The following is a 19,449-nucleotide window of genomic DNA, read 5'->3' on the forward strand; positions in this document are numbered from 1 at the left end:
ATGCATTCAATTATTGAATCTCCTATTGAATGCAAAGCCAGGCCCAGCTTCAGAGAAACTAAACGTGTGAAATTCCTCCCTAGCCCCCAAGGAAAATAAAATAAAATCTCAAGTGCAATATCTAATAACTCACGGCATTGCACAGAAGACGTTCCTTTGTTCCTCACAGAATTATAGAACCCATCACCTTCAGTTATTTTCGATATCGTGCCTTGTGGTTACAGACTGTAATGTATTTTTAGTCTTTAATTATTAGCTGAATATTACATTCATTGATAGGTGGATTGTTTTGCAAGATGTCAGTTGACTATGGTCAGAGGGGAATTTTTTGTAGAGTTCCACTTCATTTGTGGAGGATTGAGTTTTTCATTTAAAGGTATCATGTACAGATTATTCCCTTTGTGAATGTCAGGGATTTTATTTCCAACAGAGACAGATGTTTATTCGTAAATAATTTTATAATGCATCTATATTTTAAATGGAAATTGCACAATCTTTGAGAAAAAAAGCTCATTATAATAGGTTAATTAATCAGAAAAATATTAAATTAAAATAGGTAACAAAACCAGAGTCCCAACTTCATGGTGGACAGAAAAGTTGTTACGTCCGTGTAATAATAAGAAAAAGACTGCAGAGAACGGTACAACAGGTGTTTACTCAACGTGGTTCAAACTGCAACTGAAACAACAGATTACTACTCAGCGTTATATACAGGTGTGGTCACTGCCGGTACTACAGTATACATGAGCTGAGAAAGTAGTTCCCCCCCTTAAAGGTACATACATTACAATTCCTCCCCTTTTAGATTAACAGTACCATAACACTCATTTAACAATTAAATATCAAACTAATTACAATTAACACTTTTAACATGCAACATTAGCTGAAAATAGTCTATTTATAAATTCAGTCTTTGGGGAGGCTTCCTGATCCTTTCTGGATAGCGCCTTTCCCGAGTGTCTTGCTCTTGGTGCAGAGGCGATTCTGGCCCCCTGTCGTCGGTTGGTTCATCAGCTTCCGATGCTACTGTTTCTGGGGTAGATGCTACCTGTACGTCGGGTTCATCACCAGGTACGTATGGGCGAGGCATGGGGTTGACTTGTTCCTGTGACTCTAGGACCTGGTCAGCATGGCATCTCACGATGCTCTCCCCAACGTCCACTGTGTACATTAGTGGGCCCTGCCGTGTGCATATCGTTCCTGGCTGCCATTTTTCTGTTCGGTCGTCGCGGGCCAAGACTGGTTGCCCTACATTGAAGCTCCTTGTTGGCTTCTCATGGATGTGCTGGAATTGCTTACTCTCAACATCTCTTCGTACGTTTGGTCTGAGCAAATCGAGACGAGATCTTAACCTTCGGTTAAAGAACATCATGGCTGGGGCCTGGCTGGTGACTGCATGTGTCGCATTCCGGTAGGCGAACAGGAAATTGTCCACCTTGTGCTGCAGCAGAATGTTGTCATTGTACATAGCCTTTATTGCCTTCTTAAAGGTTTGTACGAACCTCTCAGCCAATCCATTTGTGGCTGGATGATACGGGGTAGATGTGTAATGCCTTACCCCATTCTTTTTTAAGAACCTCCGGAACACTTCGGATACAAACTGTGGTCCGTTGTCGGAGCAAATCTGTTCTGGCAAGCCATTCCTGGCAAAAATGGTCCGTAGGACTGCAATAGTTTCCTCCGTGGTGGTGGAGGACATTTTGATGACCTCAGGCCATTTCGAGTGCGCATCCACGGCTATTAAAAACATTGAGTCCGTGAATGGACCAGCAAAATCAATATGCACCCGTTGCCATGGAGATGAGGGCCACTCCCATGGGTGTAGAGGGGCCTGTGGTGGTGCATTTTGGACTTTCTGGCATCCTGAGCAGCTCTTGGTCAGGTCCTCGATTTGTTTATCGATTCCTGGCCACCACACATAAGCCCTGGCTAGGCTTTTCATTTTTATCCCTCCCAGATGACCCTCATGAAGCTCATTGAGCACTCTCTCCCTTAACTTGGGTGGAATTACCACTCGGGATCCACACATCAAGGTCCCCCGGCACACTGACAGCTGTTCTCTCCTTGTCGAGAATGCTGGCAACAGTGAGTCGCCATATGCTGGCCATCCCTTCACCGTCAAATCATATACCCGAGACAGTGTCGGGTCATTTCGGGTTTCCTTTTCGATACAAGCGTTAGTTACCGGTAGGTATTCAACTATAGTCGAATGGAATATTTCGACAGGATCCACTGCTGGTGCTTCCTCCGCAGTAGGCAGTGGCAGGCGTGATAGCCCATCAGCATTTCCATGCTGTTTCGTGCCCTTATATTCAATCTCATAGTGGTGCGCCGCTAGAGAAAGTGACCATCTTTGTAGTCATTGCGCAGTCATCACCGGAACGCCCTTCTTCGGATTACAAATGGAGACAGGAGGCTGGTGATCGGTCAGCAAGGTGAATTTCTGCCCGTGCAGATAGTGATTGAACTTTTTCACTCCCCACACTAGTCTGAGTGCCTCCCTGTCAGTCTGGGCGTAGTTACGCTTGGCTGAGGTTAGTGATCGTGACGCAAAGGCTATTGGCCTCTCTGAGCCGTCCGAGAATTTGTGCGACAGCACCGCTCCAATGCTGTAGGGTGACGCATCACAAGCCAACCGAATTGGTAACGCTGGGTTGTAATGGGCCAATACCTCTTTCGATGTGATTAGTGTTTTGCTCTTCTGGAAAGCTCGTCTACATTCGTCATTCCACTTCCATGGCACCCCAGTTTGCAGTAGGGTGTTCAGTGGGTGTAGTATTGTAGACAAATTTGGCAAGAACTTATGGTAGTAGTTTACCAGCCCGAGGAACGACCTCAGTTGTGACACATTTTCTGGTGCTGGAGCCTTGACTACTGCCTCAATCTTCTCTGGGGACTTATGTAACCCCTCTTTATCGATAACGTGGCCACAATACGAGATCTGTTTTCTAAAAAACTTGCATTTGTGGCGGTTAGCTCGGAGCCCATATTCCTGCAATCTAGTGAGCAGCTGCTCCAGGTTGGCAAGGTGATCGCTGTCATTTTCGCCCGTGACCAGGATGTCGTCCAAATAACACTGGGTCCCTGGGATCCCTTGCAGGACTTGTTCCATTGCCCTCTGCCAAATAGCCGGAGCTGATGCTACCCCGAATACCAGCCGATTGTATTGGTAGAGACCTTTATGGGTGTTGATTGTGAGGTATTTTTTTGATGCTTCTTCTACCTCCATTTGCAGATATGCCTGGGCCAGATCAGTCTTAGTGAAGCGTTTCCCTCCAGATAGCGAGGTGAAAATATCTTCAATCCGCGGAAGTGGATATTGTACGGTGTGAAGGACCGGGTTCACTGTTACCTTAAAGTCCCCACAGATGCGAACCTTCCTTGGTTCCCCAGGCGTGCTGCTCAACGTCTTTTTCATCACAGGGATGATGGGTGTAGCCCACTCGCTCCAGTCTACCTTGGACAGTACACCTGAACGTTCCAGACTCTCCAGCTCTGCTTCGACGGCTGGGCGGATCACATAAGGTACTGGTCTAGCCTTAAAAAATTTGGGGCTTGCGTTTTCTTCAATTTTAATCGTCGCTGTCATGCCTTTTAGTGTTCCGAGTCCTTGCTGGAACACTTCTTTCGCGTCAGTTAGGATCTTTGGCAGTCACCCAGGTGTGACGTCGTCATCCTTTTTGTCAGCCACAGTCAGTGCCTGTATGGAATGCCAATCCAGTTGTATTTTCCGGATCCATTCACGTCCCAGTAATGGTGGTCCTCCATCTTGCAATATATACAGGTCTAGTTTTGGTGTTTCCTTACCGTTGTATATAACGGTCACCCTTATTTTTCCTTTGGGGTAGACTTTTTGCCCCGTGTACATCTTCAAAATAATTTTTGTGTCTCTCAAGGGTATGTGTGAGAATAGCTGCTCGTCGTCCCGTCGGTTTATGACTGTTAGAGCTGATCCTGTGTCCAATTCCATCTGTACCTGGACTCCTGCTATCTTGAGAGTGACCCAAATGGTTCGGTGATCCTCCGTTGTGATCACATTATGTAGTTTCAGACAACTCAGTTCCCTGCTTTCGGAGTCATTATCACTCTTTTGTTCGTCTGAACTATTCTCCGTTATCTTATGTACCTTCTTGTACTTCTCTTTGGTCGGTTTCTTATTGCTGGTTTTCTTTCCCGACCTGCAGACTCGTGCTATGTGTCCTACTTTTCCACACTGTCTGCACACTTTGTCTTTGAACCAGCAATCCTTCTGGTCATGTGTTGTTCTGCCGCAGCGATAGCACTTCTCTGTTCCATATGACATTTCGTTTGTGCCATATTCTTGCGGTCTCTGTTGTATCTCTGCAGCGCCCCGTGCTGCTGCTTCATATGATACCGCAATGCTGAAAGCCTTTTCCAGCATAAGGTCCTTTTCAGATAAAAGCCATTTCTGGGTTCCTTCACTTTGAAGCCCACACACAAACTTGTCCCTTAAGGTATCTGCCAGTCCCGCTCCAAACTGGCAGTGTTTCGATAGTTTGCGCAGTTCTGTTAAATAATCAGCATTGCTTTCATCCTTATGCTGGTTCCGTTTGTGAAACTTGAATCTTTCTGCTATCAGCAGCGTTGTGGGGTTTAAGTGGTCCTGTAGGATTGACACTATGTTTTCAAAATCCTTTTCTGCTGGCTTCTCTGGGGTTACTAGGTTTCGTAGTAAGCCATACGTTTTTGCACCCATTAAATTCAACAATACCAGTGCTTTCTTGTCTTCTGGCACTTCATTCGCTTTGCAGTATACTTCTATGCGTTCGACATATGTCGTCCAATCTTCGACTTCATTGTCGAACGCTGTGATACTGCCACTCTTCGGCATTTTTGGGTGTGGTTAGACTGGCTTAAAATGGCGTCTCCCACGCTTTCCTTTCTTCCCCGCTGCGGCTTAAAATGGCGTCTCCCGCGCTGCTGCCAACGCCGCTCTCGGCGGTCCTCGTGGCAAATGGCGACGCCCTGTGGGTTTCGTGCGCTGCTCCTGCGCTGCTGCCAACGCCGCTCTCTGCGGTCCTCGTGGCAATGGCAGCGCCTCGCGTTTTCCTGCGCGCCTCTCTCCCCCGTTGACGCTGCTCGGCCCTTGAACACCGGCTGCGCTCTGCTCTCTCTCGCCTCTCTCCCCCGTTGATGCCGCTCGGTCCTGAACACCGGCTGCGCCCTGTGCATCCTGCCCTCTCTCCCCCGTCGACGCTGCTCGGCCTTTTTCTGTGCCGCTCAGTCGGGATCTAGCCTGTCGCTGTCCGGGAAGGGTCTGTGCAGTACCTGTTGCCAGCCCGTTTTGCTGGACCACCGTGACTGGAAAGCCAAGCCTGGCTCTCGACAGCCTCCCATGCGATGCTCAAATCTCCGCTGGCTGACTGGGCGGTTGCCCGTGGTCGACGCCCGTGCTTCTGGACTCGACCTTCTTCCACTGTTCTCCAGGAGCGAATCCCTGGGAGGTGATGCAGAGTTGCAGGTAGGTTCGAACTTGCTCGTCGCCACTGTTACATCCGTGTAATAATAAGAAAAGGACTGCAGAGAACGGTACAACAGGTGTTTACTCAACGTGGTTCAAACTGCAGCTGAAACAACAGATTACTACTCAGCGTTATATACAGGTGTGGTCACTGCCGGTACTACAGTATACATGAGCTGTAGAAAGTAGTTCCCCCCCTTAAAGGTACATACATTACAAAAGTGACAAACAGAATTCAGTCCAGAGAAGTGTGAGATAATGCATTTGGGGGAGGCTAGCAAGGCAAGGGAATACACAATTAATGGTAGGATACTGACAATGTAGAGGAACAGCGGGACCTTGGAGTGCAGGTCCACAGATCCCTGAAGCTAGCAGGACAGGTAGATAAGATGATTAAGAAGGCATACGGGATACTTTCCTTTGTCAGCTGAGGCCTAGAATGCAAGAGCAGGGAGGTTATGCTAGAACTGTATAAGACACTAATTAGGCCACAGCTAGAGTACTGCATACAGTTCTGGTCACCACATTACAGGAAAGATGTGATTGCACTAGAGAGGGTACAGAGAAGATTTACGAGGATGTTGCCAGGACTGGAGAATTTTAGCGATGAGAAAAGATTGGATAGACTGGGGTTGTTTTCTTTGGAACAGAGGATGCTGAGGGGAGACCTTATTGAGGTGTATAAAATTATGAGGGGTCTAGATAGAGTGGATAGGAAGCAAAGGGGTCAACAACCAGGGGGCATAGATTTAAAGTAATTGGTAGAAGGATTAGAGGGGAGTTGAGGAGAACATTTTTCATCCAAAGGGGTCTGGAACTCTCTGCCCGAAAGGGTGGTAGAGGCAGAAACCCTCATTACATTTATAAAGTACTTGGATATGCACTTGAAGTGCCATAACCTGCAAGGCTACGGACCAAGAGCTGGAAAGTGAGATTAGGCTGGATAGCTCTTTTTCGACCAGCGCAGACACTATGGGCCGAATGGCCTCCTTCTGTGCCGTAAATTTCTATGATTAATGGTAGTCTGTAGTATGGATGCATAGTCACCAGTGTTTAAGCAATAGGAACTAAGCTGTTATTTTCCTCCTCTCCATTGCAAAGTTATTTAAAGAGCTGCAAATTATCCTTGAGGTGATCTGGAAATGTAAGTTTTATCGACGTGAGAAATTTGATCCGGATTATGAAGACTCTTTGGCCTTATAGAATTTGAGAGCACCCAACTTGCATGTCAAATTTTAAAACGACTGGGTGGTGCAGTGGGTTCCTCATTGGCTTTTATTCATGTGAGCCTGGAGGGTAATCTAGTCAAGACTTAAAGGTTGGCGCCTGTATCTGTCTGGTAGCTTCAAGGCTCCAAGATGAATTGAGTTTGCATAATTTTTTTTTATAGAACTGCAGATGCTAGAACATAGGAACAGGAGTAGGTCATTGAGCCCCTCGAGCCTGCTCCGCCATTCAGTGAGGTCATGGCTGATCTGCGACATAACTCCATATTTGCCCCATATCCCTTAATACCTTTAGTTAACAAAAAGCTATCAATCTCCGATTTAAAATTAACAATTGATCGAGCATCAATTGCCATTTGCGGAAGAGAGTTTCAAACATCTACCACCCTTTGTGTGTAGAAGTGTTTCCTAATTTCACTCCTGAAAGGTCTGGCTGTAATTTTTTTAGATTATGCCCCCTTGTCCTAGAATCTCTGACCAGCGGAAACAGTTTCTCACTATCTACCCTATCTGTTCCCCTTTAATATCTTGAAAACTTCGATCAAATCACCCCTTAACCTTCTAAATTCTAGGGTATACAACCCTAATTTGTGTAATCTCTCCTCGTAACTTAACCCTTGGAGTCCGGGTGTCATTCTGGTAAACCTATGCTGCACTCCCTCCAAGGCCAATAGATCCTTCCTAAGGTATGGTGCCCAGAACTGAAATCTGAAAGTAAAACAGAAAATGCTGGGCATACACTACAGGTCATTCAGTATCTATGGAGAAAAAATACACATCAAAGTTTTAATACAACCCTTTATCAGAACTGACAACTGAAAGATAAGCCCCTTAATAGGGCTGAAGGAAAAAGCGGGGGCGGAGTGGGTGTGGTGGTTGGGGGGGGGGGACGGGGTGAAGAAACAACAGACAGTCACAGAGGAAGTTAATGCTTAACTGACCTCCAAACTGCTTAACTTAAAAAAAAACAGTGGCGATAGAAAGACATTAAAACAAGAGAGCGTGCAAATAGCTGTGATGGTAAAAAGGCATTGGTGGATCCACACAAGGAAAAAGGCATGAAAGTGGAGAAAATTGACGGGGGAAAGAAACTGCACACGAGAGATTCAAAGTGAAAATGCACATCAGATCTGACTGTCCCCAAAATAGAAAAACAAACAGGGCAACACCACAAGAACATTAACCCCTCGCCTCTCCTTCCTTAGATGCTGATAGATCTGTCGCACACCACCAGAATTCCTTACTGTAAAGAAAGTGGGGGATATAGTTAAGATCTGAAATCAGGGCTGCAAAGTGCCCAGGAGAAAGATGAGGTATTGTTCCTGTTTGGAACAGTCCAGAAAACTAGAGGTCAATGTGGGGATGGAAGAGAGAGTTAAAGTGATGAGCCACCAGGTGGACTGGGTCACACTTGTGAAGAGAAGAGAGGTGTTTGACAAAATGGTCACTTAATTTGCGTTTAGTTTGCCCATTGTAGAGGAGACTGCATTCTGAGCAGTGAATACAGTATATTAGGTTGGAGGGAATACATTTAATTGCTGTTTCAAACAGGGAGAGTATTTTGGGGGTCCTGAACAATGGGGAAGCAGGTGAATGAGCAGGTGCTGCATCTGCTATGGATGCATGGGAAAGTGCCAGGGAAAGGGCAGCTGGAGGTGGGGGCGGTGGAAGACTCAACAAGAGCATTCCAAAGCAGAGAGTGGAGCTTAAGGGAAGGTGTACTTGTTGGTGGGATCATGTTGTAAGTGGCAGAAGATAATCTGGTGACGGTAGAAGCTAGTGGGTGCAAGGTGAGGATAAGGGAGAGCCTGTCATTGTTGAAAGGAGGGAAAGGGAGTGACAGCAGAATCATGTGAGATGGTGTGGGCACAGCATTGTCGAGAGGGAACCTCTGTTGAGGACAAATGAAGACATTTCAGAAGCTCTGGTGTGGAAAGTAGATTCAGAAGAGCAGATGCAACAGAGATGGATAAATTGGGAGAAAGCGATGATGGCTTTACAGGAAGTGTGTTGGGAAGAAGTTTAATCAAGAAGCAGCATTAACATGAAATGAGTTTCGGCAGCTCTATTGTAGCTCCTAGTGAATAATGGCGCATAACACAGAATTACCCCAAATTTGGCATTAAATGGACAATCTCATTACTACAACAACAACACAAACTTGTATTTAAATAGCACCTTTAAAGTAATAAAACGTCCCAAGGCGTTTCACAGGAGTGTTAAAAAATTTAATTTGACACCAAGCCACATAAGGAGATATTGGGGCAGATGAGCAAAAGCTTGGTCAGAGGTAGGTTTTAAGGAGAGACACAGAGCAACATTCCCTCCAAGCTGTGCAGCTGTCTGCGGGTCCTGCGCAGCCTGGGACTGGCTTTTCCAAGGTGAAGTTTCGGACAAGCGTGAAACTTTGAATGGACCACGCAGACCATTAAAAGGACTGTGCAACCAAATATAAAATTAGGGGAACCATTGGTAGCGAGGCGGCGATGTTTAGGGAGGGGTTTCCAGAGCTTTAGGGCCTTGGCTGCTGAAGGCACGACGACCAATGGTTGAGCAATTAAAATCAGGGATGCTCAGGAGGCCAGAATTAGAGGAGCGCAGATACCTCGGAGGGTTGTGTGGCTGGAGGAGATTACAGTGATGGGGAGGGGCTAAGCCATGGAGGAATTTGAAAACAAGGATGACAATTTTAATATTGAGGCATTGCTTAACCGGAAGCCAGTGTAGGTCAGCGAGCACATGGGTGATGGGTGAACAGGACTTGGTGTGAGTTAGGACATGGGCAGCCGAGTTTTGGATGACCTCAAGTTTAGGGAGAGTAGAATGTGGGGAGGGCAGCCAGGAGTGCATTGGAATAGTCAATCTAGAGGTAACAAAGGGTTTCGGCAACAGATGAGCGGAGGTAGGGGATGTTACAGAGGTGGAAGTAGGCGGTCTTAGTGATGGCGCGGATATGTGGTCGGAAGCTCATTTCATGGTCAAATATGACACCAAGATTGTGAACTGTCTGGTTCAGCCTCAGATAGATGCTACGGAGAGGGATGGAGTCAGTGACTAGGGACCGAAATTGCTGCTCATCCAGTACGAGATGTCGGATAAGCAGTCTGACAATTTAGAGACAGTGGAGGGGTTGAGAGAAGTGGTGGTGAGGTAGAGGTGGGTGTCGTCAGCATATGTCAGAGAGTCATAATGGTACTGAAGGAGGCCATTCGGCCCATCGAGTCCATGCTGGCTCTTTGTAGAGCAATCCATGTCAGTCCCATTCCCCCGCTCTATCCCTGTAGCCCTGCAAGTTTATTTCCCTCAAGTGCCTATCCAGTCTCTCCTTGAAAACGTTGTGTCTCCACTTCCACCACTTCCGTCGGCAGTGAATTCCAGGTCATCACCACTCGCTGCATAAAAAGTTTTTCCTCACGTCCCCTCTGTATCTCTTGCCCAAAACCTTAAATCTGTGTCCCCGTCTAGTCTATCCAAATCCGTCATGATCTTGTACACTTCTATCAAATCACCCCTCAACCTCCTTTGCTCTAATGAAAACAAATCCAGCTTCTCCAACCTGTCCTTGTAGCTAAGATCCCCCATCCCCGGAACCATTCTGGTAAATCTCCTCTGTACCCTCTCAAGGGCCTTCACATCCTTCCTAAAGTGTGGTGACCAGAACTGGATGCAATACTCCAGTTGTGGCCTAACCAGCACTTTATAAAGGTTCAGCATAACTTCTCTACTTTTGTACTCAATACCTCTATTTATGAAGCCCAAGATCCCATATGCTTTGTTAACCACTCTCTCAATATGTCCTGTCACCTTCAGGGACCTATGCACATTAACTCCCAGGTCCCTCTGTCCCTGCACACTCGTTAAAACTGTGCCATTAAGTGTATATTGCTTCTCCCTGTTCCTTCTACCAAAATGCATCACCTCACACTTCTCTGTATTAAATTCCATCTGCCCATTCTGCTAGCCTTTCTATTGCAGTGGATTGGTATCATCATCACTGTTTGCCACACCCTCAAGCTTGGTGTCATCGGCAAATTTAGAAATTCTACTCTGTATTCCAATATCCAGGTCATTTATGTATATCAAAAAAGCAGTGGCCATAGCAATGACCTTTGGGGAACACCACTGTCTACTATCCTCCAGTTTGAAAAACAGCCATTTACCACAATTCGCTGTTTTCTGTCCTTAAGCCAATTCCTTATCCAAGCTGCCACTGACCCACCTATTCCATGAGCCTCAATTTTGTTAACCAGCCTTCTATGTGGTACTTTGTCAAATGCATTCTGAAAATCCATGTAGACAACATCCATTGCATTTCTTTCATCAATCCTCTCTGTTACTTCATCAAAAAATTCAATTAGATTAGTCAAACACGATCTGCCTTTTACAAATCAGTGTTGGCTCTCCTTAATTAGCTTAAACCTCTTGAAGTGCCCATTAATTTTTTTCCTTGATTATTGTTTCTAAAACTTTACCCACCACTGATAAACTGACTGGCCTGTAGCTACTAGGATTGTCCTTACACCCTTTCTTGAACAATGGTCTCACATTTGCCACTTTCCAATCCTCAGGCACCTCCCCTGCATCTAGGGAAGATTGGAAAATTATGGCAAGCCCTTCCGCTATCTCCTCCCCCAATTCCCTTAGCAACCTAGGATGCAAACCATCTGGACCAGACAACTTGTCCACTCTAAGCATACCCAGCCTTTCTAGTACATCCTGTCTGTCAATTTTGACCTCTTCCATTGCTTCTACCTTTTCCACTTCTGCCGATATTTTGTCAGCATCCACCTCCTTAGTAAACACCGATACAAAGTACTCATTCAGTATTCTTGCCTTCCCCTGTGCCTCTAAGCATATATCACCTTCTTTGTCTCTAATAGGCCCCACCCCGCCTCTTACTACCCGCTTAATGTTTACATGGCGGTAGATGATTTTTGGATTCCCTTTTATGTTAACCGCCATTCTACTCTCATATTCTCTCTTTGCCAATCATAATTCCACCTTCACTTCCCCTCTCAACTTATTGTATTTGGTCTGGTTCTCCCTTGAAGAATTCACCTGACATTCATCATACACTGTCTTTTTTTTGTTTCATCATCCTCTCTATCTCCCTCATCATCCAAGGAGCTCTTGCTTTGATTCCCTTACCCTTCCCACTTGTTGGAATGTACCTAGCCTGTACTTGGAACATCTCCTCCTTAAAGATCATCCATTGTTCCGTTACAGATTTTCCTGTCAGTCTTTGGTTCCACTTTACCCTGGCTAGATCCTTTCACATCCCATTGAAGTTAGCCCTATTCCAGTTTAGAAGTTCCACTCTAGATTGTTCCTTGCTCCTCTCCACTGCTAATCTAAATCTTATGATACAATGATCACTTGTACCCAAGTGTTCTGCCACAGACACTTGCTCGACCTGGCCCACCTCATTCCCCAGCACCAGATTCAGCAATGCCTCCTTCCTAGTTAGGCCAAGAACATATTGGCCAAGGAAATTCTCCTGAACACATTTCAGAAATTCCTTCCCCTCCTTTCCCTTTACCCTAGCATTATCGCAATTGATATTTGGGTAATTTAAATCCCTCAATATCACCACTCTATAGCTCTTGCATATCTGTGTGATTTCCCTGCAGATTTGCTCCTCTACCTCCCTCTCAGTATTTGGAGGCCTATACAATACCCCCAATAGCATGATCATACCCTTTTTGCTCCTCAACTCTAACCAAATGGATTCTGTCCTTGTCTCCTCAAGAACATCCTCCCTTTCCAACACTAGAATGTCTTCCTTAATCAGCACTGCCACCCCACCTCCCGTTTTTCCTTCCCTATCTTTTCTGAACACCTTGAATATTAAGTGCCCAGTCCTCACCGTTTTTAAGCCACATTTCCGTTATTGCCACAACATCATATTGCCACACGGCTAATTGTGCTTGTAGCTCACCAACCTTATTCACCACACTTTGTGCATTTATGTACAAGCATTCTAAACCCATTTTTGAATTTTTCGTAGTCTTTCTTAGTCTGCTCGTATCTAATATGGTACTACTTCTGCCCCTGGTACTATCTTCTCTAGTATTATACAACTCACTCACTCTTTTATGCACCTTATTCCTCTTTTCTGCTCCTATATGCTGTTGCCCATTCCCCTGCCAAGCTAGTTTAAACCCTCCCCAACAGCACTAGCAAACCTCCCCGCAAGGATATTGGTCCCGGCTCTGTTGAGGTGTAACCTGTCCGACTTGTACAAGTCCCATCTTCCCCAGAAATGTTCCCAATGCCTCAGGAATCTAAAGCCCTCCATCCTGCACCATCTCTCCAGTCACGCATTCATCTGTTCGATCTTCCTATTCCTGTACTCACTAGCACGTGGCACCGGGAGTAATCTGGAGATTACTACCTTTTTTGAGGTCCTGTTTTTTAATCTCTCTCCTAGCTCCCTAAACTCTGCCTGCAGGACCTCATCCCTCTTCCTGCCTATGTCGTTGGTACCGATATGGACAATCACCTCTGGCTGTTCACCCTCCCCCCTGCAGCCGTTCAGTGGCATCCTTGACCCTGGCACCAGGGAGGCAACATACCATCCTGGAGTCACGTCAAGGCCGGAGAAACGCCTGTCTGCTCCCATAACTATCGAATCCCCTACCACTACTGCTCTTCCACTCTTTTTCCATCTCCCCTCCCCGCTCCCCGTGCAGCTGAGCCACCTGTGGTGCGGTGGACTTCACTCCAGCTGCACTCCCCAGAGTGTGAAAACTGATGCTGTGTTTTCGGATGATGTCGCTGAGGTGATGGCACGGATGTGTGGTCATCTCGGGGTTAACTACAACACCAAGGTTGTGAACAGTCTGGTTCAGCCTCAAACAGTTTCCAGGGAGAGGATGGAGTCAGTGGCTAAGGAACGGAGTTTGTGGCGGGGACCGAAGACAATAGCTTCGGTCTTCCCAATATTTAGTTGGAGGAAATTTCTGCTCATCCAGTACTGGATATCGGACAAGCATTGTGGCAATTTAGAGACTGGAGGGATCAAGAGAGGTGGTGGTGAGGTAGAGCTGGGTGTCGTCAGCATACTTGTGGAAACTGACACTGTGTTTTCGGATGATGTCACCGAGGGTCAGCATGTAGATGAGAAATAGGAGGGGACCAAGTATAGATACTTGGGGGAACATAAGAACATAAGAAATAGGAGCAGGAGTAGGCCAATCGGCCCCTCGAGCCTGCTCCGCCATTCAATAAGATCATGGCTGATCTGATCCTAACCGCCAATCCACTATCACAGAACCATCTCCTGAATCTAACAGAATTAGACACACGAAATAGGAGCAGGATCAGGCTACACGGCCCCTGGGCCCGCTCCGCTACCCACAGGGCCATGACCGATCTGAACCTAGACTCATGTCCAAATTCCTGCCCGCTCCCCGTAACCCTTAATTCCCTTTACTTCTAGGAAACTGTCTATTTCTGTTTTAAATTTATGTAATGATGTAGCTTCTACAGCTTTTTGGGGCAGCATATTCCATGGACCTACCACCCTCTGAGTGAAGTAGTTCCTCCTCATCTCAGTTTTGAAAGAGCAGCCCCTTATTCTAAGACTATGCCCCCTAGTTCTAGTTTCACCCATCATCGGGAACATCTTCCCTGCATCCACCTGATCCAACCCCTTCACAATCTTATATGTTTCAATAAGATCGCCTCTCATTCTTCTGAACTCCAATGAGTAGAGTCCCAATCTACTCAACCTCTCTTCATATGTCCATCCCCTCATCCCCGGGATTAACCGAGTGAACCTTCTTTGTACTGACTCGAGAGCAAGTATGTCCTTTCTTAAGTATGGACACCAAAACTGTATGCAGTATTCCAGGTGCGGTCTCACCAATACCTTGTACAACTGAAGCAATACCTCCCTATTTTTATATTCTGTACCCCTAGCAATGAAAGCCAACATTCCATTGGCCTTCTTAATCACTTGCTGCACCTGCATACTAACCTTTTGAGTTTTGTGCACCAGGACCCCCAGATCCCTTTGTACTTCAGTACTTTCCAGTTTCTTGCCATTAAGATAATAACTTGCTCTACGATTTTTCCTGCCAAAGTGCATAACCTCACACTTTCCAGTATTGTATTCCATCTGCCAAATCTCTGCCCACTTACTTAGCCTGTCTATGTCCCCTTGCAGGTTTTTTATGTCCTCCTCACTCACTACTTTCCCCCCCATCTTAGTATCATCTGCAAACTTTGATATGTTACACTCGGTCCCCTCCTCCAAATCATTAATATAGATTGTAAAGAGTTGGGGACCCAGCACTGACCCCTGCGGAACACCACTAGTTACTGATTGCCAGTCTGAGAATGAACCATTTATCCCAACTCTCTGCCTTCTGTTAGATAGCCAATCCTCTATCCATGCCAGAATATTACCCCCAATCCCGTGATTTTTTATCTTAAGCAATAATCTTTTGTGTGGCACCTTGTCAAATGCCTTTTGGAAGTCTAGATACACTACGTCCACTGGTTCCCCTTTATCCACCCTATATGTTACTTCCTCAAAGAACGCCAGCAAATTTGTCAAACATGACTTCCCCTTCATAAAACCATGCTGACTTTATCCTATTAAATTATGATTATCCAAATGTCCTGTTACTGTCTCCTTAATAATGGACTCCAAAATTTTACCTACCACAGATGTTAGGCTAACCGGTCTATAGTTTCCAGCCTTCTGTCTACTGCCCTTTTTAAATAAGGGTGTTACATTAGCAGTTTTCCAGTCTGCCGGGACCTTTGCCGAGTCCAGGGAGTTTTGGAAAATTATTACCAATGCATCCACAATCCCTACCGCCACTTCCCTCAAGACCCTAGGATGTAAGCCATCAGGTCCAGGTGATTTATCTGCCTTGAGTCCCATTATTTTACCGAGTACCACTTCCTTAGTGATTTTGAACGTGTTTAGCTCCTCCCCCCCTTTAGCCCCCTGTTTGTCCAGTGTTGGGATATTCTTAGTGTCTTCTACTGTAAAGACTGATGTAAAATATTCATTCAGTGTTTTTGCCATCTCCATATTTCCCACCATTAATTTCCCGGTCTCATCCTCTAAGGGACCAACATTTACTTTAGCCGCCCTTTTTCTTTTTATATAACTATAAAAACTCTTACTATCTGTTTTTATATTTTTTGCTAATTTACTTTCATAATCTATCTTCCCTTTCTTAATCAATCTTTTTGTTATTTTTTGCTGTCTTTTAAAGTTTTCCCAATCCTCTATCCTCCCACTAGATTTGGCTACCTTATATGCCCTTGTTTTTAGTCGAATACTATCCTTAATTACTTTACTTAGCCACGGATGGCTGTCTTTTCTTTTACACCCTTTTCTTCTCAGTGGAATATATATTTTTTGGAAGTTGTAAAATAACTCCTTAAATGTACACCACTGATCATGTATCGTCTTACCCTTTAATCTATTTTCCCAATCCACTCTACTCAATTCCGCTCTCATACCTTCATAGTCTCCTTTATTCAAGCTTAGCACGCTTGTTTGAGATCCAACCTTCTCACCCTCTAATTGAATATGGAATTCAACCATGGGACACTTGAGGTAATGGTGCGTGAGTGGGAAGAGAAGCCATTTCAGGTGATTCTCTGGCTACGACTAGATAGATAAGAATGGAACCAGGCTCGTACAGTCCCACCCAGCTGGACGACAGTGGCGAGGTGTTGGAGCAGGATGATGCGGTTAACCGTGTCAAAGATTGCAGACAGGTCGAGAAGGACGAGGAGGGATAGTTTACCATTGTCACAGTCACATAGGATGCCATTTGTGACTTTGATGAGAGCTGTTTCGGTACTGTGGCAGGGGCGAAAACCTGATTGGAGGGATTCAAACATGGAGTTCTGGGAAAGATGGGCATGGATTTGGGAGGTGACGACACGTTCAAGGACTTTGGAGAGGAAAGTGAGGTTCGAGATGAGGTGGTAGTTTGCAAGGACGGAGGAGGTCAAGGTTTGTTTTTTTGAGGAGAGGGGTGATGACGGCAGATTTGAAGGAGAGGGGGACAGTATAAGCGTTTGTAGGGTGGCTCGTGACGAAATAGAAAAATGTGCAGAAGGCACTCATCTTCTGAGATTGGGACTGAGTAGAGGGAACTTTACTCTGAATCTAGTTATGTTGTACTTGCTCTGAGGAGGTTTGATGCTGACATTGGATGCCTGAAGTGGAAAGTAATTTCATTCTCCAGCAGTAAACTTGAGCTCAAACTGTAAATTAAAAAAATACAGTACCAATTTTAACCCCACTGGAACCTTTTGAGTTTTTTTCCTTTACCAGTTTTCTTCTCTCTCTTTCTCTCCTCTCCTGAAGGTGCTGACTCCCTGCTGAGTACAGTCCTTTAGCCATGGCACTTTGCTGAAGTAGCCACCAATTATTTGTGAGGTTTGACGGTAAATATCAGCAGTCAATTTCAGCATGGTAGCATCACAGCCAAACTTGATTCTGCCCTCCGCTTCCGCCCCCCCCCCCCCTCTCAATTTTCACAGCTGCATTCTCCCTACAAAGGTTGCTGGATGGTGTTCAGGAATGGGAACCTTGCCCAGTTTTTTTTCTCACTTAACATTTAGGCAATAAGACCCAATTGTAGTAGCCCTACCACCACCCTGAGTGAGATTGCCTAACTCAGCACAGATCAGAGATCAAAGCTGGGAAATTCCTCATCTTTACAGCCTAATTACTCGCTGGATAAACCCGCTGATTCATCGGGGAGTTGGCTAAATTCTTCTTTAACACAGAATTTTTATTATTAACTCAGGCTCTGTAAGTGATTTAAAAACAGCTTGGGGAAAACGGATGATGCTGGACTTTGCAATGAGAAGTAGTGGAAAGTACCCTGGAAATTATCCCAGCGTCTCACCATTTGCAGTAGAATGCGCATGCATCAAATTCTGATCATTTTCTGAAGCATGTATGGCATTCTATGCCATGCCTGTGCAAATAATTGTCTGTACTAGTGGAAAATATTGAACAAAAAATAGTTTACATAAAGAAAGGTCATACCTGCCTAAAAAGGCTTGCACAGCAGTAAATGGCTCACAAATCCAAATATGGATGACTTGGAGACAATAAATGGGATAAGAATAATGCACCTTATTCGTGATCCTCGTGAGCTGCAGTATATTGCCTGCTACCATTGGTTGTTTTCCATAACCCACTGCTCTGCATTGTGTTATATTTTCCTAAGGAAGAGAAAGAAATATATTCTTTAACATTGGGATCACGAATAATGTGTAGTGCAGAATGCTGTTTGTATTGTGAACAAGAGTAGTGATATAACAGGACACTTCTCAAAACCATTTGACAGTAGCTCAAAACAAATGACTCTAACAACAGCTTGCAAAGTGCTCAATGGGCTCTTTGGACCCCATGGATAATTTGTTAAATCTTCTGGCCTTAATTTAAATGTTTAGAGACTAAGGGATGAATTTTCCGGGTGGTAGCGGGCGAGATCGGTGGCGGGTCGGGTGGGAAAGTTGTTATTTTTGACAGTAGATTGGGAACCCGCTGTCACCCCACTCCCATGCGCCTTTCCCCCGGCGTGTATGTCATTGCGGAGCCGACCCGACCAGCAGCAGCGGGGTACTCAATGGAGATCATTATGAGGCCCTTAAGAGCCTTTCCCCCTGACTTTTTTAATTTCCTTACATGGCCACGGGATTCACACAGCTCGGAAATCACCTCTGTCAACCTGAGGCGGGAGTTCCATGGCCATTGCTCCAGCTGATGACTTGACAGCATGAAAAACAAACCAAAATAAAAACATGTTGATTACATCAGCTAACAGTTTAATGGAGATTATGTTCTACTTGAAAAGCTACTGGTAAATGTTAATTCAGAAATTCCTGAAGGGATGCGAGTGCTGAAGGCTCCCCTCCTACCCTGGATGGTGAGGGAAATACATTTTTCACTGGCCATTCTCGGCTGTTGCCTTCCAACTCAACAGTAATTGCAGCACGGTGGCATAGTGGTTAGCACTGTTGCCTCACAGCACCAGGGACCCAGGTTCGAATCCGGCCTCGGGCGACTGTCTGTGTGGAGTTTGCACATTCTCCCCGTGTTTGCGTGGGTTTCCTCTGGGTGCTCCGGTTCCCTCCCACAGTCCAAAGATGTGCGGGTTAGGTTGATTGGCTATGATAAATTGACCCTTAGTGTTAGGGGGATTAAATACGTGGGGTTACGGGGATAGGGTGGGATATGTGTTGGTGTAGGGGTTACGGGGATCGGGTGGGATATGTGTCGGTGCAGGCTCGATGGGCCGAAATGGCCTCTATCTGCACTGTGGGGTTTCTGTGATTCTGTGAATTGATCTGCAATATAAAAAAACACATATACCATTTAAATACATTTTTGTGTTGTTTCTGGTCAGGTTTTTCTCACAGTATGCTGTGATTGTCCAGTTACACATTAAATCAAGTCATCAACCGTATCAATTTAATTCTCATCACTCATTCCACTGGTTCAATTTGCTTTCAGTCCCTGATTATAACTAATTAAATTTTTCAGTCTCAGACTTTGGGGGTGAATTTCTGCGACGGTTCTCTCACTTGTCCATTGTTAACTTCAACGGAAGAACTGCAGAAATCCCAGAAACACATTGTAAGCACCACTTACACGGTTTGTCAAGGATTCCGCAGCTCTACCGCTGAACTTGCATAAGATTGGAAATCCACCCCTTTACAGTTGCATTTAAAATCTGCTTAATTTTA

General features: G+C 45.4%; 2 protein-coding genes across 5 annotated transcripts in view; one reads left to right on the forward strand and one right to left on the reverse strand.

The window, feature by feature from the left end:
* dnah6 (dynein, axonemal, heavy chain 6) overlaps window positions 1-19,449 on the reverse strand; it is a 1,317,984-nt gene that overhangs the window by 890,087 nt on the left and 408,448 nt on the right. The gene's annotated exons all lie outside the window — the stretch shown is intronic.
* Window positions 1-19,449, forward strand: part of LOC147124821 (tyrosine-protein kinase JAK2-like) — a 414,008-nt gene that overhangs the window by 17,114 nt on the left and 377,445 nt on the right. The window lies entirely within an intron of this gene.

This window comes from Somniosus microcephalus, chromosome 1, assembly GCF_052327205.1.
Source record: "Somniosus microcephalus isolate GS21.2 chromosome 1, FLI_Smic_1.0, whole genome shotgun sequence".
In the NCBI taxonomy this organism is placed as follows: domain Eukaryota; kingdom Metazoa; phylum Chordata; class Chondrichthyes; order Squaliformes; family Somniosidae; genus Somniosus; species Somniosus microcephalus.